At 37.3% G+C, this 15,084-nt stretch overlaps 1 pseudogene; it reads left to right on the top strand.

Annotated features, from left to right (window-relative positions):
* Positions 1-15,084, top strand: part of LOC115522848 — a 161,525-nt pseudogene that overhangs the window by 128,363 nt on the left and 18,078 nt on the right.

Below are 15,084 nucleotides of genomic sequence, written 5' to 3' on the forward strand. Positions count from 1 at the left end.
AGAAGTATTTGAGAGCATTAGACCAGCACTTGAGAAAATACAATTAGCAGTTGGTTTATTTGCAAATGTGGTGCCTGTGTGGTATTTTACTGTATGCTTCATGTCTGGGGTTGAGAGGAAGGAGACGCTTTAGCTCATGTTTATAGTTTACAAATAAATGTCGATTTGGGCCCTGAAAACATAGCTGCCGTGTATCTCTTTCTGCAGATATAAATGAGTGTGCTGAAGGGCTGGCTCACTGCAGCCGTCACTGCATGAACACAATGGGACCTTTCACATGTGCCTGACACCCCGGCTTCGAGCTGGGAGCTGATGGAAAACAGTGTTACAGTAAGTGGCAGCAATAGAAGCCCAGGAAATGTGTTGCATTTTACAAATATTAAACAAGAGTAATAAACAAAAGAACTGTACTGCATAACTTGCCAAAGCAGAAGCTTCTGGAAATGTTTTCCCCTGGGGTGTGGTAAGAGTGGGATCTTAGAAGTCCAACACCCTCATTGTGGTTTGAGGAAACAGGGGCCCAGACTCCACAGAAAATGGTTGGCATAATGACCACAGTGTACACAGTAAGGGCTGTCTCAAGGCTTGTGATCCAGGGCTCTTTTGGACCCACAGCTCTCCTTCGTGAGGAGTCTGCCCACCTTCATCACCTCTGCCATGCAGTATTTATTGAACACTAATAACTCCAATGTAAAATACCAGGAAAAGGAGCTAGTGATGGTGACGTACAGGAGCAGCTCATGATTGAAATAGCGTTCCTGGCACATCAGATGCTCTAATGTGTATTTTTCACATCAGCTCTTCTCCCTTTCCCATTTCTGTTCATTTCCATCATGCCTTTTTTTTTTTTTTACATTTTATTTGTTTTTGAGAGAGAGAGAGACAGACAGAGCACAAGTGGGGGAGAAGCAGAGAGAGAGAGAGAGAGAGAGAGAGACAGAATCCGAAGCACACTCCAGGCTCTGAGCTGTCAGCACAGAGCCCGACATGGGGCTTGAACTCACAGACTGTGAGATCGTGACCTGAGCCGAAGTCGGATGCTTAACTGACTGAGCCCCCCCCAGGGGCCCCTTTCCATCATGCCTTTAAAGAGGCATGAAGAGCTTTAAGCAGCTTCTTCTGACTGCATTCTCTTTCACTGGCTCATCTGTGTACCCCTTTTCTTCTTCTTACTCAAAAAAAGATGGTCCATGTCATCTAACTTTAGCCTTTCCTCACCTAGGCTCCATTATACAATTTAATAGAGCTCTTATTGTGAATATGTTAAAATGTTAATATGTGGAATTATTAACTGCTATTAATAGCTATTATGTCTATTTTGTTTCGTGTCTTCTCCATTGGTCCACTACTCAACCTATAGATGAATAATGCACTTTCTGCTTTGCTAAGCTTAAAATTATCTGATACAAATTCCCTCAAATTCCATGTTCTCTGCTTCAACATTTCTCTAACTCACTCTTCCCCCACTTCTTCCCTCTTCTTTTAAATGACAGAAGTTTTTTTTTTCTTATTTCTTTGGCTGATTTATCCACCTCTGCTTCTTCTTATGTAATCAGGGTATATCAACAGTGCATTTTCTTTCATCTTTAGACTCTGCCTTTCTGTCACTGACTTCCTCCCTTCTTTCTCTACCAGGTAAATTGTGTTGTGTTCCGAACACAACCATGTTAATTAGTTTTACTTTGAATTCAAGACCATAAATCTCCAATGATTATGCAGCATGACTGCAACAATCTATACCATCAGAATATGTCTATTTCTATCCTCATCAAAAGGAATTCGAACACCTTCTCTTTGTGCTTCAAATTTTTATATTACCCCTGTTTTTGCCTTTATCCTTACCTTGTTTCTTACGTCATCAGGGAAGAGAATGCAAACTACCAGTCAAGTTAGCAATTGACCCAAAATACCCCATAGGATCTCATGAAAAAGACTTCACCCCTGTTAATATAAAGGAAGTGGTCCTAGTACTATCAAAGGCCGCTTTCTCTACTATACTTCAGATTCCATTCTCTCTCATTATCTCAGTATCTTTGCTATTGCAGTTATCTAATGGAACACTCTCATCAGCCTATCAACATGGTCTAGTATCTCCTGTCTTTAAAGTACCCTCCTATGAGTCCATGCCCCACTATAGGTTCAGTCTGATCCCCTTCATCAAACTTTTTTATCACTTAGCCACTGTTTTCTCCTCATCTTGCACTCTCCCATTGTCCAAGACTAATCACATCTCATCTCTACCCACTCATAGTCATCCATAGCTTCCATGCTGCCAGGCTGCTTGTTAGCATCTCTGGTTTTATCCAACTTGACCTGTCAGCAGCATTCAACACACTTGACTAACCCCTGTTCTTATTCTTTTTTTAAATGTTTATTTATTTATTTTGGAGAGAGAGAGAGCACGCACACGTGTGCAGGGGAGAGGCAGAGAGAGAGGGAGAGAGAGAATCCCAGACAGGCTCCACACTGTCAGTGCAGAGCCTTACACAGGGCTCAATCTCATGAACCATGAGATCATGACCTAAGCCAAAATCAAGAGCCAGATGTTGAATGGACTGAGTCAGCCAGGTGCCAGAAGTTAAACCTTTCTATGTCTCACTTTTCTTCATTTTAAATTGAAATCAAGTTGGACTCTTAGCCAACTCAGCCACCCAGGTGCCCCCAACCTTCTTCTCAAAACATTTTCCTTCTCTTTCATGTTTTCACATTTTCCTGGTTTCCTTTCCATCTCTTTCCCCTCTCTAAATGTCCAATTTATATTTCATTTCTCTTCTTCCGTTCACTATATGTGAATATATCAAACTGTGTACTCCTTGTCTCCACTTGCTTGACTGATAGGCATTACAAAACAGAACTGCTGATTTCCAGTCTCAGTTCCAAATATGCTGTTCCCTGTTCTCCATACCTTAGAAAACTATCAATTCAATGTTGGAGCCAAAAACTCAATGACACAAAATTGGTAAGTGACAGCACTGGGACTTGAACTGGGGTCTTTAGGCTCCAAATATACTGTCCTTTCAACTTTCTCATGCATTTGTATACATTGTGTGCCTACTTATTAATTTAATCAAGGAGGAATGATAGTGATAAATAGAATAAACAAATTTGTGTTCTTCCCTACGCTGTCTCATGAAGAGACATTTTTAGGGTCACTAAAGAATTTAAAGAATTCATCTCCACTGCACAAAATTCTATGTTTCTTTAATGCTTGGGTTGCCAGTGTAGCCGTGAGTTCCGATGGTATATTTCTATTGCTTAAAGACAAGGCAGTTTTGCTTTGGTGGTATTTGTCTTTTCAAGAGCAAACTAATAGGACAGGAGAGAAGAATTAACTGCTAATTACGATACAACTTCTGAAGTGAGTCTTTCTCTCAGTGCCCTGAGGAGTCCTTTCAAGCAGAGAGAAATGTGGATGAGTTTTTCTTTCTTATTAATATTTTGACTTTTTAATGCGGCCAGAGGTTTAGGAGGTTTAGGAAATGAGTATACTTTACAAATGTCTGAAATAAGATCTCTTGCAGTCTGACTGGTGCATTTTTAGTTGTCATGAAAGAGGGGGCCATTATTGCTAATGACTTATGAGGTACAGGCTTTTGGTAGAATTTACTTGGTAGGGCAATTTGCCCTAGAGTTGAATACGTTTGGTAGAAGTGTATTTTTACATTTTTTTTCCCTTTTGAGAATATTTGGCTAAGTTCTTTGTGCAGGTCTCACTAGGCCTCAATATTTACTGACACACAAAACTTTCTTGGTGAAAACTGATGTTTTGGGTGGCTTCAAAACCTGTAGGTGGAGGAAGTGTTTTCAGAACATGGTAACATTTAAGGATGAATTATGTGTCCTTCGGATAACAAGTATATTTTAGGAAAATATTGTTTTAGTTTTTTCCTAGGAAAACAATGTTTTGTGTTTGTCCAATTTCTCCTCAGAGGCTCTCAAAACACAGTATAGCATAAACATGAAATCTTTATGGAGTGGTATAAATACACTATCACTGACTCATGATTAGAAATCGGAAAATTCCTGGGGTGTCTAGGTGGCTCAGTCAGTTCATCATCTGACTCTTAATCTCAGCTCAGGTCTTGATCTTAGGGTCCTGAGTTCTAGCCCCACATTGGGCTCCATGCTGAACGTGGAGCCTACTTTAAAAAAGTAAATAAATAAATTGGAAAATTCCAGATCCAGCGTGGTTAAATAAGACTTCCCCAGATTACCAAGCAATTTAGTGTACACTTAATATGTTGAATAAATAATGGTTATTTGCTCTCTGTGACAAACTACAAGGATCATTTTTTAAAGTTTTTTTAAAGTTTTTTTTTTTTTTTTAAAGTAAGATGGTTGAGAATTATTTAACACCAGTATCAAGGACGCAAAATCTCAGCTTACTTCTAGTGGGCAGTTATAATAGATCTAAGTATGCACTTGTTTTAGTTTCATGTATTCTTTAATAAAGGTTACAACAATGTAATTTATATTTAAATTAAATTACCACCAGCAGTCTGAGAACTGCATTGTCCACAGAAAATAACAAGAATAGGAGCCATAATTTAAAGTATGTCTCCTTAAAGAGTATATGTTAACATGTTATAAAAATATCAGTCCTCTTCATTATTTTGATCTTTCCTTTAGCTTTCGAATTTCCTTCAGTGCTAAAGTAGTTGTTTCTAAACCCAAAGGGGTCCTTATTTTCAATAACAAATTGATTAGCATAATCCTTTTGTCTATTCAATCATTCGAAACCTATTTTTGAACATCTGCGATGAGCTGGGTGATGCAGGATGATGATGGCACAGAGGGATGAGCCCAATGACAGGATGAGCGCTGAGTGCTCTGCAGAGGAGCACATAGGGCGGCTCCTACCAGAGACTGAGGCTGGGGGCCCGGGAGCTATTACCATACAGGCGCTGCAGCAGGGATCAAGACCGTTTGAATGCTGATACAGGCCTTCAAGGGTACTGAATCCCTGGTACCCTTTTCCTCTTCTTTCCTGTCTCTCTTCTTCAGTAGTTAAGAATGGAAGGAAATGAACCAATATAAACACTCTTATTAAGAAGAGGTGGGTCCAGGCAACACAAATGAAGAACTATAGTGGCCAGTGGTGAAAATAGCAGAATACCCAGATTCTGTATTTTTAACAGTGATTCAAAGCATTCTTTATTTCTCATTTCCTCACTTAGAAAATGATTGATTACAATGCCTGTGTGCTTAGGACAATTGGTATCCATATGCTGAGGCCAGTGTCCCCCTAAATGCCTATAGTTAGTTGCATGTACCAGGATCAGCAAATTGTTTTTCAAAGTCATAGTATGTTTATGTAATAAGTGATGCTCATATATATCAAAACTAATTAGCACATCAACGCAATACTAGTTACTACGAATGATCAGCTCATTCATTGGTTTTGTGATCATACTTTTGTAAGGCTATTTTTAACATTATTTTCATGTACTTACAGCCTCTAAAAAAGGACAGATAATAACATACCATTAGCTTGAGAACAGATGCGTCAACTGGCAAACAACCTACTTGCGTTCTGATCATCGATTCAATGTGCGTATTTTTTATATCCTGAAAATACTGAAAATTCCCAGAGGTAACTGTCTTTTAAGAAGAGTGTTTAATAACCACTGGTGGACTCATTACTTTTCTGTATCACTTCATCAGTTTAACATTATTTATAGGTTTATTTTGGATAAGGTATAGACATTTACAATGCCTAATAGCCCTCAGTTTTATATGTCTAGAGTGTTGATAAATTTCCAATAAAGTTTGTCATCCTCCTAACAGAGTGTACCCATTATTAACATATATTCAGGTTTCCCTGTTGTTATGCTAATAACTCTCTTTTGCTTGTTTTGGAAAGGGATTGCATTGGAAATTGTCAATAGCTGTAAAGAGAACAATGGTGGTTGTTCCCATCACTGAGAGCATGTACTTGGGGGGGCCCCCCATTGTTCCTGTAACCATGGACACCAGCTTGATTCAGATGAGAAAACATGCATAGGTAATGTATGGTAAATGCCATCTTCAGAATTTGCCCTGGATTCATCTAGCCCTTTCATCTCTAATACATATTTGTGGCTGTAGTATGCAAGGAGAAGTGAATTGAATAGTATCTCTGGCTACTGGATAAATGTAAAAGAAAGATTTCTTGGCAGAAGACATCATTATATTTAGGTATTTATTTTGAAATTAAAGATTTAAAACATTTTAACAAAATATATCGACTTAATAGTTTTATGTCAAGAAAATCTTGCAGGGCCTATCTAACCATTTAATGTAATTTATGATTCAAACAACATATACACCCTGCTTTACCTCAAGCAGAAACTAAACCATTGATTTTCAGCTTGGTGATGATTTGGGTACATGTGCAACTTTGGTATTGCAAGTAGCTATATTTCCAAAAGAAAACTTTAAAAGATATTATTCTTTGGAAATCCCACCTCAAGCCCATTCTTAGTGAATAATTTTTCCAACATATTATTAGACTTTGATCATACGGGAAAATAAGAATAAACTCCACCTTAACCTTGTTCCATATGAAATGTTTAATCCAAAGCTTCTGAGAAAAAGGAATATCTACTAAAAATAGGAATAGTGAGCATCAAACTGTATTACTATGTGCTTTGGTTCTGAGAGAACCTCTAAGCCCCTCAAGCAATTTGCCATTATTCAGGAATTGTAATACCCTATTTGCTTGTTCTCTTTTGGAATACTTTATATCACCTTTCTTAAAAATTATAATATGAATCTGAAAAAAAATCTTTGACCATTTCATACTACTCAATGTGGTTAGAGACAAATTGAAGTATCATAAAAGAAGAGGTGAATTACAGAGGTCAAAGTATTTGGGATCTTTTATTTTGGCACTATAACATGACAGAGTGAACTTAAAGGGATTTTGAAGTATTCTGGTTTCATAAATTATTTAACCAAAACAATGTCATTACACATATTTCTTGATCCAACATTGCTTTCTGCATTTTTCCCAGTCTACAGTGGTTAACTTAATGAAACCAATTACTTCCCTTGCCAATACGCTTATATTTTTCTACCTTGCTAACATTTTTATTTCTGGAAAATATAAAAGACTTTCTTCTTTCCTCCCTCCTTCCCTCCCTTCCCTTGTTCCTTCCTTCCTCCCTTCCTTCCTTTCTACCTGTCTTTCTCTTTTGACTGTTGGATAAGAGAAACTGGAATTTTGCTAAACCTCTGCAACTTACAATCTGGTGTCTTTCCTTATTCTTTGAAAAGTACAATTCAGTGAAGCGCTTATTTACAGCTAGAAAAAAAAAATAACATCTGCCAGGGTCAAAATGTGGAAAAAGTACGTATTTGTAATATTTCAGCAGTCAGCATGAGGTTGTACTGTTTATGGCTCAAGTTTATTTCATCTTCCAACAATAAATAATACTCATTCCTTAAGTCCAAATATTCACTTGAGTAAAGGCAATGATTTGTTTGGAGTATACATACACATACTTTGCTTATTTGCCTGAGAACAGATTAAAGCCATGGATGCTTTATAAGAACATTCATGCATAAAGGAAACTAAATAATTTTTTAGCTTATTTTAAGATTAGCTTTTCAAAATATATTTGAATATACAAATAAATGTGAAAATCAGTCATCTAATCTGCAAATGTTCAGTCTTACCCAAATGCAGATTTTATTAGGGCTAAAACTTAGAGACGTGTTAAGTGGCTATCCAAAACATTAGTGCCTGACAGGCAGTAAGTTCACTAAATTTAACAATTGGTAATTGTTAGGAAATATTTTTTTTATTTCTAACCTTTGGAGCTTTATTCAGTGGTCATATATGGGGAACAAATATAAAAGCTCAAGTTCTTTTATGGTTTACTTTTTCTGTTGTTTTGTTAAGTAGGCTACATACCCAGAATGGAGTCCAACATGGGGCTCAAACTCATAACCTTAGTATCAAGACCTGAGTTGAGATTGAGAGTCAGATACTCAACCGAGCCACCCAGGCATCCCTTACGGTTTACTTTGGATGCTTTTTTGAAATTAGAGCTGAAATGTTAAATTATTTTGCCTTGCTACATTTGCCTTGTTGATACTCTTTTATTATTATTATAATTATTATTAGGGCTACAATTTTATATACAGGTGAATTTCTCTGTAACACTGCAACATTTGGCATATTGGCTTATGTCAGAAAAAATAGAGATGAGGAAAATTAAAAGGGAAAAATAAGCAATCAAAAATCTCACCAAATAAGATCAGAAAAAAATATATAGAAATTTGGGGAACAGGTGATGCAAAAGTTGAAGAGACAGGGCATTTTAAGAAAGGCTTATGAGGCAGAAAGGATGTTCAGGTGAGTTCCAGACTGAGGATGTTACAGATGAGACACGCTAGAAATAGACCCAGAGGAATGATAATAGAAGAAAAATCCAAAATGGATCATAAAATGATAGTCAGATGGAGGAACTAATTTTCCAATTATGTGATGCAATTGTGCTCTGTGCTAGTTGAGAACAGGGAATCCTGAGACCTGTATGTTTAGAGGCTCTGGTGGTATCTGAGAAGACTTAAAAAAAAAGAAAAAAAAATCTTAAAATTAAAAAAAAGAAAAACCTAAAGTATAATGTTTTTGATGAAATGAAACTGAGTTTTATAAAAAGTATTGGGGGGGGGGGTGGCGCCTGGGTGGCTCATTCGGTTAAACGTCTGACTTGTGGTTTTGTCTCAGGTCATGATCTCATGGTTCGTGGGATCAAGTTCCACACTGGGCTCTGTGCTGAGACCACCAAGCTTGCTTGGGATCCCCCCTACCCAACACCCTTCCCCCAGTCATGCTCGCTTGCTCTCTCTCTCTCTCTCTCAAAATAAATAAATAAACATTTTAAAAAAGCAATAAAAAAGTTTTGGTCCCCTATATTCATGCCTTTTAATCCAAAGGGCAAAAGAAGGTTTAATATAAAAAAGGCAAAAATATCACGAGGAACTTTGTGAGAAGCACTGCTTGTGACATTTTGCAAGAGGAAGAACGTTTTGTGTCCAAATGACCCTCATTTAGATATTTTATGGTGACCCTTCACCTTGGCTGATTGATTGTACTTTTTTTCTTTCTTTTTTCTTATCTACATTTCTTACATTGGTACCCTTTCCAAGGTTAATTGAGACACTGACCTTTTATATCTGTGACTGCTCATGGAGTTATGGAACAATGAAATTCAGTAAAGTCAGCACTGAAGGCCACCCAACTTAACAGCTGAACAAACAGAGGGGGTCAAACTGAACCAAGGGCAGATAGCCAAAAACCCTGACCACCCAATTCCCAGCTGTGTAGCCTAAGGAAATAGTGGGTGAAGAGTCTGTCACCACTCCTCAGCCAATTATGTTAGAAATGATCACCTCAAAACTCAGGTCAAATAGATTATTTTGCAGCTGAAAGCTTTTGATTGGACATCTTCTGGTGCATGTTTATTTTCCTCAAGGCAATTATGTCTTAGGAAGCAACATTCAAGATGGTAAACTTTTAGAATAATAGTGTTGGAGGAGACTTAAAAACAATTATTTTAAAAACAGTTTATCTGATAGGACATGCCAAAGTAATGGTGTCACCAATGGTGATAAAACCCCCTAGATCCCACTCATCCATCCAGTCAAAGCATCATCAAATAGTTCAAGCAAATGCCCTGAAATATTCTGTCATTTAAAAACATAATATTTAAAATGATTTTCTGCCTCTCTCTCAATTGCAGTTACCACTTCTCTTGCCAGTCACATGAATTCCATTTACTTGGGATTGTTCTTTCATCTGAAGTTCTGGAAGAACAAACACATTATGGAGGCTAAGACTACCTCCTCTGTAGCTACAAAATGTTCACGAAGTGGAATTTTTTGTCTCTTCTCAAGACTGGCTGTTGTTGTTGTTGTTGTCGTCATCGTCCTCTGATCTCTGTTTATTCAGTCAGATTGCTGTTTAAACTGGGAAAATAGCAGATATCTCTTTTCCTGTGCTTATCAATGCACTTGGAGATGATTTACATGCTTTACAAGCATAGGAGAAGCATTTAAGAAACAAACCCAAATGTGGGCCTCATTCCTTTTGTGTTATAGTTTCTTTGATGTTTGTACTGTGTAGCTTGAGAAACAGAAAATGATCAGAAAAACAGTTGTAACTTGGAAGTTAACCGACTTCTATGGGTTGGTTCAATTCCGGTCTCTTAAATAACATAAATGTCCTTTTCTCCTTCAGACCTCGATGAATGTGAGAGTTGAGAAGCCTGCTGTGCCCAACTCTGCCTCAACTATTTAGGAGGCTATGAATTCAGTTGTCAGGAAGGCTTTCGAATCACTTCTGACGGTTGTGGATGTGATGGTAAATTCCTGAGATCGAACATGAAATCATTATGTGATGTGGCAATCAGTGCAGGATGAGCATCTGAGGCTGAGGGTTAGGGGAGGAAAGGGAAAGTTTTGACACTAAAGGGACTTGGATTTGTATGTGCTTCTGCCATTCACTATTGTATGAACTTGGGTGACCCTAACTGCTCTGAGCCTCAGATCCTCATCAGTGAAGTGAAGACAATAATAGGATTAGTGGGTAAATTAAGTAAAGTAATAAATGTAAAGTGCCTAGTACAGTGATTGACATCAAGAAATCACTCTGCTAAAAGTAGCTATTATTAGTATAATATTCATTGGCCCATAATCCCTTTTACCTAATTTAATATACATAGGCAAGAGAGATATTCAGGGAGGCCATAGCACACTGCCATAAGAATCACTCATGGCAAGCTTGATGGGAATTAAAGTTGGTTGCTCAAAGTCATTTTAATTAAGAGAGTCAAAGCAAAAGGATTGCCAGTTCATGAGCCACAGTTCAGATTTTTACCACATTCCTTTACATAACCGAAATTAATCTACCTAATGCAAGCTTTCAGATGAGTCATTTTATAATCTTCCGATTTATTTGTTAAAACCAGTTTTATGATATATATGTTCAAATATCATAGGAAAGTGCGAATTTAGTGAGTAGGATTAATTCACCTCTTTATACTACTAAAAATGGCTCTTGTAAGTCATTGGTGTAATTTATTTCTTAAAGCTTATCTTAAATATATAAACTTTTTTCATTTATGATCATTATTACCATTATTTTGATCCATAATTTTTAAATAGAAGCAAAGATTAGAGGATGGATATCTATTTTAATAAAAGTAAAATTACATGAGAAGGTTTTAACGTTTTAGAGAGAATAGTGTTTCTTTGCTTAAACAACTTCCCCTACATTCTTTTGAGGATGATAGGTATGTTTCCTCATATGGGTAGCCAAGCTCCTTAGGCTTGCAGTGTAGATAACAGCAAAGAATATAAAACTGTATCTATATTCTAAACACAGTAGAGTATATTACCATTTACCACATTCCATCCAATTAACAAGGCCAAAAAAAAAAAAATTGAATTTCACGTACCATCTGCTTTTAAGTAGAGTGAGCCAAGAGATGATTGTATGGCGTGAATGTACATACTTGGGTACATACATCCAAATGGGAAAGGTATCCAAAATCTGAAGCAAAACTTAGAAACTCAGCTTTATAAATGAACTTTTAGTATCATAAACACATTGACCAAAGTCTGGGCTCATATGTGGACATATACCACTAGTAAGTCATGAGATCAAGGCCTTCCATCTCTAAAATTGTCCACAAGCCTTGTACAGAATTACATGTGGAATAAATTCTTCACCATAGATACTGAATAATTCGAGAATGATGAATGTTCTGCAGAAGTGGTGCACAGCCTGAGACCACTGAATGTCTTTTAAGTTGTATATTCTTCATCAAAATCTTGTGATCAAGGTTTCAGGAAGAACTTGTCTGTGTAGATGAACTACAGTAAACTTGGAAATGAGTGGAAGAAAAATAATTGGCACGGTATACTTGAGAAGAGTTTGGGAGCTATGCTTTCTATATGGACAAACCTTGTTACTGACTAATAAAGGTCACAAGGGGAACACAGGGATGCCCATGAGTTCATAATGTCTATCTTATCTCTCAACACCTAAAAACAACATTTTTAAATTTTCCTAGGTGTGGATGAGTGTCTGAATGTCAGTAGAGTCTGTGACCAGCTGTGTATGAACTCTGTGGGAACATACGACTATACCTGTGTGGAAGGCTCCAGAATTGGAAGTGATGGGAAAACTTGCATCTGTAAGTCACTGTGAAGAATTTTATTGTTTCTCTTCTAAATATTTCCACCCTCATCTTGTTCTTGGAGAGAAACGGAGACCACGTGACCCTTAACTCAACCTGCCCTCCCCTTTCCCTCTTCACAGACAGAGCTCTTCCTTTTCTTTCAGTTCAGTCCCCTGCGGTTTCAACTTCATGCTTGCTGCTTCTCACCTGCATTTACAAAAGACTTTTTGAAAGGGCCTTCTCAAAGAGATGCACCTTCCAGTCACCCCCTGCCCTGGCTGTCTGATTCAAACTCTGTCATTTCTCTCATCAACCATTGCTCAGTTTTTCCTTCTTTTAAACAGCATGTTGTACCCAGGCATTTTTCTGTGTGGCCTTAGCTTTAGATGCTGACAAGCCGGAGGAAGAAGAGGAATTGGAACTTGTAAGGTTTCCAGGCCTTCTATTCAAGAGCCCACCTCAACTGCTTCCTGACGTTGCTACCGCTCTGCCTACCGCCTACGCAGATGAAGATGAGGAGGACAGGAAACGCATATTCGAGAACTGACTGCCCTGCATAAAATTGGTGAGTGAAAGAATTTAATTATACTCACCTCTTTGTTTTTCGGTATTTCACGTAAATTCTCTTCTTTGTCATTTCATTGTCGATATTTAATGCCTTTGAGTCTTTTAACATGATGGTAGCAAGAAATGTGGGGCCCAAATTACATCTTCACTGCTTCCTGTCAAATTCTACATCTTTTGTCTTTCTTCCTTTTGCACAATAACGGTTGTTATGTAGGTGTGTGTAGGAGTGGAAGTACAGGGTGTGGGGGGGATGTTGAAGTGCAAGACAGTGAAATGGAGCTGGAAACTATCTTTATATTAGCATAACGGGGAGAAGGGTTGTACTGGGACCTTCTGGTTCTCATAACTATTACAGCTCCACTAGAAGTCACTATTACATAGTTGAAATTTACCTCAAATAGCCTTAAAATCTAGATTCTTTCTACATTTTAAAATGCCAAAAAACAATTGTTCATTATGCTCAAGTGGACCAAGAAAAATATCTTTTAAAATGTGAGCAGTTTCTCTTATACATCCACGCAACAGAACTGAAGCATCAAATCACTTCTGATCAAAATAAATTAGCATACCCTCTTTCAAGAGTAACAGTTTGCAGCCAGTCTGCTGCCTCTTTTTTTTCTTTTCTTTGTAAAACAGAACTGCTCTTTTTGTTCTCATCCTATTCGTGGTATTTTAATACTATCAAAGCTTGGAGATTGCTGTAGAAAGAGTTGGTTGAAATGGCAGAGACACATTTATGGTATGGTCAGTCATAATAATAATATCAATAAATGTGTGCATAAAAATGGAAATGCTTTGATATTTCTTACATAAACTCCTGATACTTTGGCTTCTCAAAGTCAGAAGAGATAGAATAGAGACCTTACTAAACCTGACAGACTTTCAACTAGAAAGTCTGAAAGACCCCACCTAGAAACAGGAGCAAAATTTGAAATGGAATAGTCCTGAAACAACTGAAATCGAGTCTCTCCATTCTTATTCAAATTAAGGTAATTTCCCCGAGGAATAGAATGGAAAATCACATCATGTTACATTTACACAATAAAAACCTACACAGCCATTAAGAAATAAACTAGCAGGGCACCTGAGTGGCTCAGTGGGTTAAGCATCTAATTCTTGGTTTCAGCTCAGGTCATGATCTCATGGTTTCGGGACTTTGAGCCCCACATCAGGCTCTGTACTGACAGCGTAAAGACTGTTTGGGATTCTCTCTCTCCCTCTCTCTCTCTCTGCCCCTCCCCTGCTCACACTGTCTCTGTCTTTCTCAAAAATAAATAAATTAACTTAAAAAAATCTAAAAAAAGAAATGAAAAAAAACAAAACAAACAAACTAGAGTGCACACAATATGGGTGTTTCACAAACATTCTGAGGGAAAAAAGCTTGACACCAAAGAATACATACTTTTTGTAAAATTCATTTATATGAAGTTGTAAAATAAGAAAAAATAATCTGTGGTGATAGGAGTCAGAATAATGCTCAATTTGTGAGGCTAATGATTAAGAAATCATCAAATTACCTTCGAGTTTTTGTGGTACTGGTAGTTATCTATATCTTGAACTGGGTGCCAATTACAAGGGGTTATTTATTTACATTGTGGAGAAAAAAGTATGAACTCAAGTATGAACTTGAGTTTTATGGACTTCTCTGCATGTATATTAAATCTCAGTAAAAAATTTCAAAAATATTACTGGAAGAAAAAACAACAATTTTGTATTAAAACAACCTAGAAGAAATAACACCAAAGTGCCAGAAACATAATTTTCATGTTCAGGAATCAATGGCAATTTCTTTTTACTTTTTTGCTTTCTTAAACATTCTCAATAGTCTTTAGGGTCTATATTTAAAGTTCTCTTTTAAAAGGTTTTATTGCTATTGTCTTTTCCTGAGACTGTTCAGGAAACATGCTCAAAGATCTTTTCTTTTCATTTTTTCTTTTTCTTTTCTTTCTTTCTTTCTTTCTTTCTTTCTTTCTTTCTTTTCTTTTCTTTTTTCTTTTTTTGAGAAATGAAGGGTTTCATTTCCATTTTCAGTGATGTAGACAGTACGGGCCAGCTGAGATGGGGTCATAGTTCTGTCAGCCTAGATCCCACCTTCAGACACAATTGCCCTGTGAGCTGTGAGGACTGTCTGAATGGAGGCAGATGCCCAGAAGGGAGGAGTGAGTGCTCTTGCCCAGCTGGCTGGGGAGACACGCTTTGCAACGACAGTAAGTCATACCCCGGAGTACTGGTAGAAGGGTAATGAGTTGTCCTTTACTGCTGGTAAATTACTGTGATGAGTTCTCTTTTACATGTGTTCTCCCTAAAACGTTTTAACAAAGTAAACGATTGGTATGGTGACAAA

Source organism: Lynx canadensis, chromosome C2 (assembly GCF_007474595.2).
Source record: "Lynx canadensis isolate LIC74 chromosome C2, mLynCan4.pri.v2, whole genome shotgun sequence".
NCBI classification, from domain to species: domain Eukaryota; kingdom Metazoa; phylum Chordata; class Mammalia; order Carnivora; family Felidae; genus Lynx; species Lynx canadensis.